The following is a 10,072-nucleotide window of genomic DNA, read 5'->3' on the forward strand; positions in this document are numbered from 1 at the left end:
CCTCCTCCTCTCTCCTTCCTCCTCCCTTCCCCTCCTCCCTCCATCTCTTTTTTTCTGTTTTTCACTGTAGTTTTTTACTATTGTATAATGTAGTTTTTTTTACTGTTTTTAGTAAGTGTCTAAAATAATTAGTAAGTAAATTTAATAAACTAGTTGAACTAGTTTAGTTTTAGTAAGAACTAGTTGAATTAATAGAACTAATGTATTTTTAGTAAGAAAATTAATATAACTAGTTGAAGTAGTTTATTTTTAGAAAGAACTAGTTGATTTCTATTTATAGTAAGTTTATATTTAGTAAGAACTAGTTGAATTAATAGAACTAGTTGAACATGTCACATTTGTTGTTATTTTTTTTAGTTTAATCAATTATTCCCGCATCAACGTCGACGATTCCTATCCCGCATCCTTGTCGTCGATACCCGTCGTTCGCTAGGGTTTTAGTTGTATTAGTGATGTTATATATATGATACTATTCGGGATGTATTAGTGATAACTTATAGGGTTTTTGTTTTTGCAGAAATCAGGGAGCCCCTCCATCATCCCCGCCGTCGTCCCGTCACCGACCCCCTCCGACCTTGAGGTGAGACTAGCCAAATCTTCATGTCAATATGAGTCCTATAAGATATGATGTAGATAAAAACATGTATATCTTGTGTTGCTCAAATAGGATATGTGGTTGCCCAAGTGGGCGGTCATGTTTAGGTTACACCTCCGAGCGGCCTATTTTTTGCCGGAGTGTTGATTAATTTCCGTTCCGACAAATTTCAGGCGCTCGATATGTCCTTTTTAGCAAAGGTCATGCCGGATTTTTCTGTGAATTCTAGCATGACTTGTGCTAGAATATGTTGGAAATATCGGGTGGCCTGGATTTTCTCGAAAAATAATTAAACGACATTTCGGGTTGACTTTAAGTCTGTCGAGGCTCCACCATATATGAGAGGACGAAGAATCCCGACTGTTGTCGTGGGGGTCGTTTCTCCTTCTTCTCCTTCTGCTAGACCTTTGTTATGCACTAGGGGAAGGAGGCGTAACGACCATCACCGACGGTCGCAAATGTCAGAGAGGAATCAGTGAGGGAGAGTCTCTACCATATATGAGAGGACGAAGAATCCCGACTGTTGTCGTGGGGGCAGCTTCTCCTTCATTCCCGTGTGCTAGACAATTTGGTGTAATGCACTCAGGAACGAAAGGAGAAGCTACCATCACCGATGGTCGAATATATACACCACGTGAGCTGAGAGTTTCAAGAAAAGACTCAACAGACCGATAGTCAACCCATGATGAATAATAATGATCTAATTTAGTTTTTTTAGTACATATATTTAATTGTACAAGTTTAATCTTTGAATTATGAACGTAGGAAATGTCGTACTCGGACGATGAAAGTCTCCCGGGGGAGTGCAACTGGTACCATGACGATCGAGGTATGTGCGACAGGCCTCATCTGGATGAAGATCGGCGCTTCAGCATTAAGCTCGAGGAGACCTTCGATGTTGAAATGATACGCACTGACGACAAGTGTTTTTTTCATAATTAAGCATGACTTCAACTATGTCAACGTGTAATTTTCATCTTTTACAATTCAACTAGCCTATCCCATGCCATGCAAGACGCTATGTCTTGGAGAGGATGGGTTTTGAAGACCATGAAAATTTCAAACAAAGAAAATACACCTAAGGACCCATCATGATATGGATTTTGAAGTAAATCTGTACAATTCTCATAGCGTAACCCATTTTTGTTGCCAAAATTGGGAACCACTTTGCAAGATGTATGGTTTTTATGAGGATATGATTGTCACCATGGATCTTGGTGATCCTGACATCGAGCAAGACAATATGGACATTTGGGTCCTTGTTGATACGCTTCCGATTCTACCGCTATGTGAGTTTCTCAAACATAGTTATTAACTAATTTATATTGTTTATTTCAAAATAGTTGACAGCTTATTTTCATTCTTCAAACAATGTGCGAAAGATGGTAGACAAAACGCACTACACCGATGGCTCCGAATTAACTTATAAGGAGAAAAATCATCTGATCACCTTTCTGTACTGATCTTGAGAATTACAATGCCTATTATCGAACTCCTCCAAATTATGGTGAATATGTGCCACTAGTGCACGTGTTGAACCACGGTAACTTCTATGGAGATACCCTGGTAAGATTTTTTACTATTACGACATCCGTGCATCTTTTCCATACTTCTAAAACTAGTACATCATTGCTAACTATGAAGTTATTACTATGTTTTTCAACAGAAAATCCCGATGGATTGTGTGCCTCATCTGATGTATCAGAATGGTCGCCTTGATGTTTTGAACATACAGCCAGGTCATCCTACGGATCTCACATGTGCATATCGGATTTCTAAAACCGGTGAACACATGCTAATCAAAGAATGGAAAAAATATTTGGACAGTCGTAAGGAGGTTCTTGGAAGCAACATTAAGCGAAAGGCAAGAATTGGAGACAGGATAATCTCCATTCTCCATAATGAAGAGTCAGGGGCTATCTTGTTTTATGCTATTTTACCTAAGAGAATATAGTAGGTCCTAAGAGAATGTAGTAGGTCCTATGAGGTACAATATGTTTATTATGTGGTACAATGTGTTGAGTTGATGATGAGGAGTAGTTGTGATTATGACTAGTGTCCAACTTGCTATGTGATGTCTCGTTGATGAAAACGATGATCATGAGGAGGTGTTATATGACAATGATGTATTATGATGATAAGTTGTTAATGATATGATGATGATGATGATGATGATGATATTTATTATATTATTGGGTGAAAGAACCGCAGATTAGTTTCAAGTGGATGGACATCCACTTGAAACTAATCCGCGGTTCTTTCACCCTGTGATGTAATAACTCATTATGATGTAAAAACAATCTCTAAATTGCTGCTGTATGAAAACTTGTATAAAGGTGTATGAATACAACATGAAATAAAAGTTACGCCACCGGCAGCTGCACTGCACATAGAGCCAAGCAGCACCACAATCTCAAAGACAAGCCGGCACGCACCCGCGCCCTGGCCCACCGGTCAGATCTGGGCTCGAAGCCCTGCAGCAAAGCGCCGCCGGCTGGGGCTGGACAACGACCACGCCGGATCCGCCGCACACCGGCCCCGCAGCCTTTGTCGCCTAGCCAGCTATCGAAGAGGGGCTCCACCAACAACGCCATGAGGATGCCGCCGTGGTGCCCCAATCGCAGCGGCAAACACGGCGGCAGCGGCGAAGTGGCCAGCGTAGAGGGGAAGTGTGGTCGGCGGCGCTGGGTTCTTCCTTGCTAATCCTGCGGTGCGAGTTCGACGAGTGATTCACGAGCAAACATAGCGCGTGTGGTTTCTTCTGGACCACACGATGTTGGAGCGCTAGTGTGGCAGTTTCTTCTAGCAATCAGCCGACGTGTTAGGCATGCACGCATTCGACCGGCAATTTTTTATCCTGTTTTTACTTGAAGTTGAGATTCTTCATGGACCAGTACGTGGTAATTAGCTCCAAATCCATCACGTGGTGGTGTTAGTATGTGTTTTTCCTCGGAACTATGCACACGTCGGATTTTATGCTACATATTTCTATTTCAAGAACTCATACTAACTGGCTACTACTATGATGTGAAAACTGAAAAAGGGACAAATATCATCCACAACTGGATAAGGATTAGGCAATGGTGTACGAACATACACACACACACACACACAAAAGTTAAGGCACACACGGCGAAAACATATATGTTGCATGTATGTCCCATGAAGTAAATACAAAATTAATTGTCTCATAGAGTGCATAATAAATCATGGGCGCCAAAACACAGACATTTACATGTCATCGCAATGCTGGCTTTAGTTTATTTCAATGAAACTGTTTTTCCAGACCAGTAAAAGGATGCCATGCCTGATCTCACTAAAGAAGGACATGTTGGAGGTGGTATGAAGAAACTTGGCAACCAACTTATACACCATTTTGCCCCAAACATTGATGTTATGGAGAAACACCAACAATTACATCCATGTAAAATCACTTTGGAAGTACTGCATGCACAACATTTTTATTTTCCAATGGCAGTACAATGATGAATCTGTTGATGTGATATGATATGCACTTTCACTAGGCATCGATAATCTGATCTACAATGTCGTAAGGAAGCAATACTCTTCAACATCATTTTTCTGCTTCCTAAATTGTATCCATGAAAAACACGATACTAGCAATGCATGTATTGGTATTAATTAACTCACTCATGCTTATTTCAAATGTTTAGGGATACCACAGTACAAACATATTCTTTAAACAAAAGAATGTAGTAAACAAAAGTAACCTACTTTAGTGAACCAGCTTACTTTCTTAAACAAAGGTAATTACAAAAATTGTTATATTCTATCACCATGATTTAAGACATTAATGAATCTATGTATGATAGGCTTAGCTTTACTTAGTGTTAATCATCTAAAAGGAGATAGACAGAATATTATAGTTGGCTAATATCAACTTAAACTAGAATAGAAACAACACGTCAAAATGGTTGCACAACTTTAAAAATAGGTTGTGGATAAGAAGTAAAACATTATACAAACAACACATATATTCTGATGCTTATTTGTAGCTGTAGCGACCCGACCTCAGGCGGTCAAGTCTCTGTGCTTCAGTGTCATCCCTGGATCGGTAATGCTGACACACACAGTACTCGAAGGATTTATAACAGAGTAGCAATCACACACTTATTACATCGAATGTCTCAAAAGAGAACTTATTAGAATAAATATGGCTTAAAGCCATCTAACACGATAACAGCGGAAGGCTTGGAAGATGAAGTGAGTCCATCAGCTCCAACGGCATAGCTAAGTGCATGACAACGGCCTAGCGAACCTTACTCCTCGTCTGAAAAGTCTGCAACATGATACGTTGCAGCCCGAAAACGGGTCAGCACATGGAATATGCTGGCAATATAACACAGTAGAGCAATGAACAGATAAATGCTATCACTACATGCATATATGGCTGGTGGAGGCTATATGGTTATATGTTTTGCGAAAAGCCAATTTTTTCCTACAACAAAGGAATAAGTTTTATTTAACTATCATGGTGGTTGAAACATCATTGAGAAGGTACCTCCAACTCAATCCTAATTAAAAGTAATTATCGACCCAACAAATTAAATTAGAGTGATGAGATACAATAGGATAATCCAAGTACTAGATACTCAAGATGTCCATATTCGGGGACACGGCTAATCATGATTAGTTTGTACACTCTGCAGAGGTTTGCACACTTTTCCCCACAAGACTCGATCTCCTCCGTTGGATTTCTAGCACTACATGATGTTTGAGAAACGGATGACCGAGACACAGTCTTTCAGAAGCATTAACTCTTTACTCCGGTGGACAGTTACACCTACTTTCCCTCTACATCTGCTAGCCTACCACTGAAAGAGGTCACACAACATACTCAACTATGCCAGAGCCCATAATGGATTGTGGATGCACACGGAAGTTTCTAGCATAAACAATCTTATGATCCGTTTGAGCCTGGGTGGGGGGCCATAGGAGGATCACACGGTATATCCCCGAGATCTCCTAGGACAACACTGGATTTCCCAGGTGCCCAAACAAGCAATCCACCCAGATGTGTATTAAAGTTGCCACCTTAAGTTGAACCATTAATTAACAACCTCACATCTGTCATGGATTCACTCACCCAATCCTACGAGCATAGCATAGCAATAATAGCATAACGTAGAAGTAACTCCCAGGGTTTGATAATAAACAGGGCAATAGGTTCTACCTCATCATCTACTTCCCAAACCCACAAGTTAATCACATCCTAATCATGCAGTGTTTGAGGATTGGAACTAATGCATAAAAACTAGGTATAAAAGAGTATGATCAATGTGTTACTTGCCTTGCTGACGATCCGCAAAACCTAGTGACTCGTAGTAGCACGCTTCGCACTCCGGGAATTCTATTGCAAACACACAATAACATACATAACCAATCAACAAAGATGCACAGGTAAAACTCAAATAAGAAGATCTAACTAGAAAGTTCAACTTAAGAACTCCGGTTTGCAAAAAGAATCAAATCAAACGGAGCAACGAAACTCAAACTGCGAAAGAAACAAGATCCGATTACTAATCTGGACTAAAGTCAAATTTTACAGTACCAAAATCTTGTTCAAGTTGGTTAAACAGAAAGAGGGCTTCGAGACAAAGATCTAGGCGCTTGAATCGCCTGATTCCGACAAACGAGCGAAAAGATAAAGTAAAACGAAAATCGGGTTAGAAATCGCGATCGGAAATAATCGCGAAAAACCCTGGAAAAAGAAAACTAACGAACAGGCTAAAGAACGAACGTTCTCTGTCAGTGACTAACTGGTGAACAGCGTTCGTTTAAATGAACAAACAGATGAACGTCCGCAAAATAAATAAACCGACAGAAAAACCGATCTAATAAAAAAACGAGATCTAGCGTTTCGAAAAAACCGAACGGTTTTCGAGAAAAAAACCGACGAACGGCGCGGCGGCGACGGCTACCTCGGCGAGGTCGGCGGCCGCGGCGGCTGGCTCGGGCGGCGGGGCGGCAGCGGGGACGCGACGACGGCGCGGCAAGGCGGCGGGGCGGCGGCTCGGCACGGGGCGGGGGGAGCTTGCGGCGGGCTAGGGTTTCGGCAGGGCTGGCGGCTCTATGGGCCTCGGGGTCGCGGGCTCGGCTTATAAAGCCGGCCGTTCTAGGCGTCCTAGCCGGACACGGCCCGGAGTTGGTTCACTTTTTTTTAAACGTGTCATAGAAAAACAAAGAAAAGAAATACTAAACGGACTCCAAAAATCCTAAAATAAATTTTCCCCGTCCTCTAAAAATATGCCGGACAGAGTGAACATTTATTTGGGCCTATAATGCAATTTTGAAAAACGCGTATTTTTCCTAATTCAAATAAAATTGCAATAAAATCCGAATAAAATCAAATGTTTGATTTTAATATTTTTCCTCCAATATTTCATTTATTTTGGAGAAGTCATATTATCTCCTCTCATATATATGTATATCTATATTGATATGAAATATTTTCGAAGGGAAAATAAATTAAAACCAAAGTGATCCTTGTTTCAATATTTGATAAAATTCAAATATGGAAATCGTGAAATCCCCAACTCTCTCTGCGGGTCCTTGAGTTGCTTAGAATTTCGAGAATCGCCAACGAAAATGCAATAAAATATGATATGCATGAATAACCTATGTATAACATTCCAAATTGAAAATTTGGGGATGTTACAGTAGCATAATTAGATTAATTTATGAATACATTGAGAATATTGCATATAAGGTAGAACATCTATATGACAAGACTTATCGATTAGCATACACGACAGAAACATGCACGCTTGGATGCTGGACAAAGTATACCACATTTTTACTTTCTGAAGATAACTCAAGATAAACATTACGTGTACGATATTTTTATTATCAATACGTTAATCTAAATATAAGGTTGTTTACTCGATTTGTTGGCTAGGATTCATGTCCCATGTTTTAGCCCCAAAGAATCATATTATTAATTGAACCTTCATTTTTGTCATCATCAAACTTATTCTTTACATCGCCAACCTGATTAATGATAATTGACGTTTGCTTGGCAGCAAAGCACATCAATTTTTTTATTCCATTGCAACGCACGGGCATTTTTGTTAGTATAAAGAAAAGCACTTCCAAGGACACATGGGAATTATTGTCAAGCTAGTTTTCATCATGCTCATATGATTCGCATTTGTTACTTTGATAATTTGATATGTGGGTGGACCGGTGCTTTGGTGCTATCCTTCCTTAGACAAGCCTCCCACTTATGATTAACCCCCCTGCAAGCATCCGCAAATACGAAAGAAGAATTAAGGTAAACCTAACCATAGCATGAAACATATGGATCCAAATCAGCCCCTGACGAAGCAACGCATAAACTAGAGTTTAAGCTTCTGTCACTCTAGCAACCCATCATCTACTTATTACTTCCCAATGCCTTCCCCTAGGCCCAAATAGTGGTGAAGTGTCATGTAGTCGATGTTCACATAACACCTCTAGAGGAGAGACAACATTCATCTCATCGAAATATCGAACGAATACCAAATTCGCATGATTACTTATAACAAGACTTCTCCCATGTCCTCAGGAACAAATGTAACTACGCACAAAGCATAATCATAATCAAGATCAGAGGAGTATTAATTATCATTAAGGATCTGAAAATATATTCTTCTACCGGATAAACCAACTAGCATCAACTACAAGGAGTAATCAACACTACTAGCAACCCACAGGTACCAATCTTAGGTTTTGGGACCAAGATCGAATACAAGAGATGAACTAGGGTTTCAGAGGAGATGGTGCTAGTGAAGATGTTGATGGATATTGACCCCCTCTCGATGAGAGGATCGTTGGTGATGACGATGGCGATGATTTCCCCCTCCCGGAGGGATGTTTCCCCGGCAGAACAGCTCCGCCGAAGCCCTAGATTGGTTCTGCCCAGGTTTCGCCTCGAGACGGCGGTGCTTCATCCCAAAAGCTTCTTCTTGATTTTTTTCCAGGGTAAAAGACACCATATAGCCAAATATGGGCGCCGGAGGCCTGCCAGGAGGCCCACAAGGTCAGCGGGCGCGCGCAGGGGGGTAGGGCGCGGCCTCCACCCTTGTGGCTGGCTGGTGGCCCCCTCTGGTGCTTTCTTCGCTCAATATTTTTTATATATTCCAAAAATGTGCTCCGTGAAGTTTCAGGACTTTTGGAGTTGTGCAGAATAGGTTTCTAATATTTGCTCCTTTTCTAGTCCAGAATTCTAGCTGCCGACATTCTCCCTCGTCATGTAAACCTTATAAAATAAGAGAGAATAAGCATAAGTATTGTGATATAATGTGTAATAACAGCCCATAATGCAATAAATATCAATATAAAAACATGATGCAAAATGGACGTATCAACTCCCCCAAGCTTAGACCTCGCTTGTCCTTAAGCGAAAGCCGATACCGAAAATATGTCCACATGTTTAGAGATAAAGGTGTCGATAAAGTAAAATACAGACATGAGGGCATCATGATCATCTTTAGAACAACAACATATAATGTCATATAATTTTCTTATGCTAAAGTAACAATTCGCTCACAAGGTAGAGCATGATTCAGAAACTTTATTGAAAACTATCAAATATGATCCTAGTCATTGAAGTAATTGCAATTTATCATAACATTGGAAAGAGTCAATTTACAAGAGCTTTTCAGCAAGTCCACATACTCAACTATCATATAATATTTCACAATTGCTAACACTCACGCGATACTTGTGGGTTCAAAGTTTCAATCGGACACAGAGAAAGATAGGGGCTTATAGTTTCGCCTCCCAACCTTTTACCTCAAGGGTAATGTCAACAGTAATGCTTCATGAAAACCTACATCCGAGTGGATATATATATATATATATATATATATATATATATATATATATATATATATATATATATATATATATATATATATATATCCAGTTCTCTCCAACATATAGAGCTTGCCAAAGGAAAAGGTATAAAAAGGAAAGGTGGTGATCACCATGACTCTTGCATAAGGGTAAAAGATAGGCCCTTTGCAGAGGGAAGTAGAGGCTGTCATGCGCTTTTAGGGTTGGATGTATAAAATCTTAGCGCAATAGAATGTCACTTTATATTTCCACTTATGATAAAGACCTTTATTATGCAGTCTGTCGCTTTTATTTCTTTCATATCACAAGTTTGTATAAAGCTTATTTTCTTCACACTAATAGATCATACATATTTAGAGAGAGCAATTTTTATTGCTTGCACCGATGACAACTTACTTGAAGGATCTTACTCAATCCATAGGTAGGTATGGTGGACTCTCATGGCAAAACTGGGTTTAGGGATGTTTGGAAGCACAAGTAGTATCTCTACTTGGTGCAAAGAATTTGGCTAGCATGAGGGGGAAAGGCAAGCTCAACATGTTGGATGATCCAAAAAAATATAACTTCTATTCGGATATAAGAAAACATAACTCAATATGTTGTCTTCCTTGTCCAACA

Source organism: Triticum dicoccoides, chromosome 7A, assembly GCF_002162155.2.
Source record: "Triticum dicoccoides isolate Atlit2015 ecotype Zavitan chromosome 7A, WEW_v2.0, whole genome shotgun sequence".
NCBI lineage: Eukaryota > Viridiplantae > Streptophyta > Magnoliopsida > Poales > Poaceae > Triticum > Triticum dicoccoides.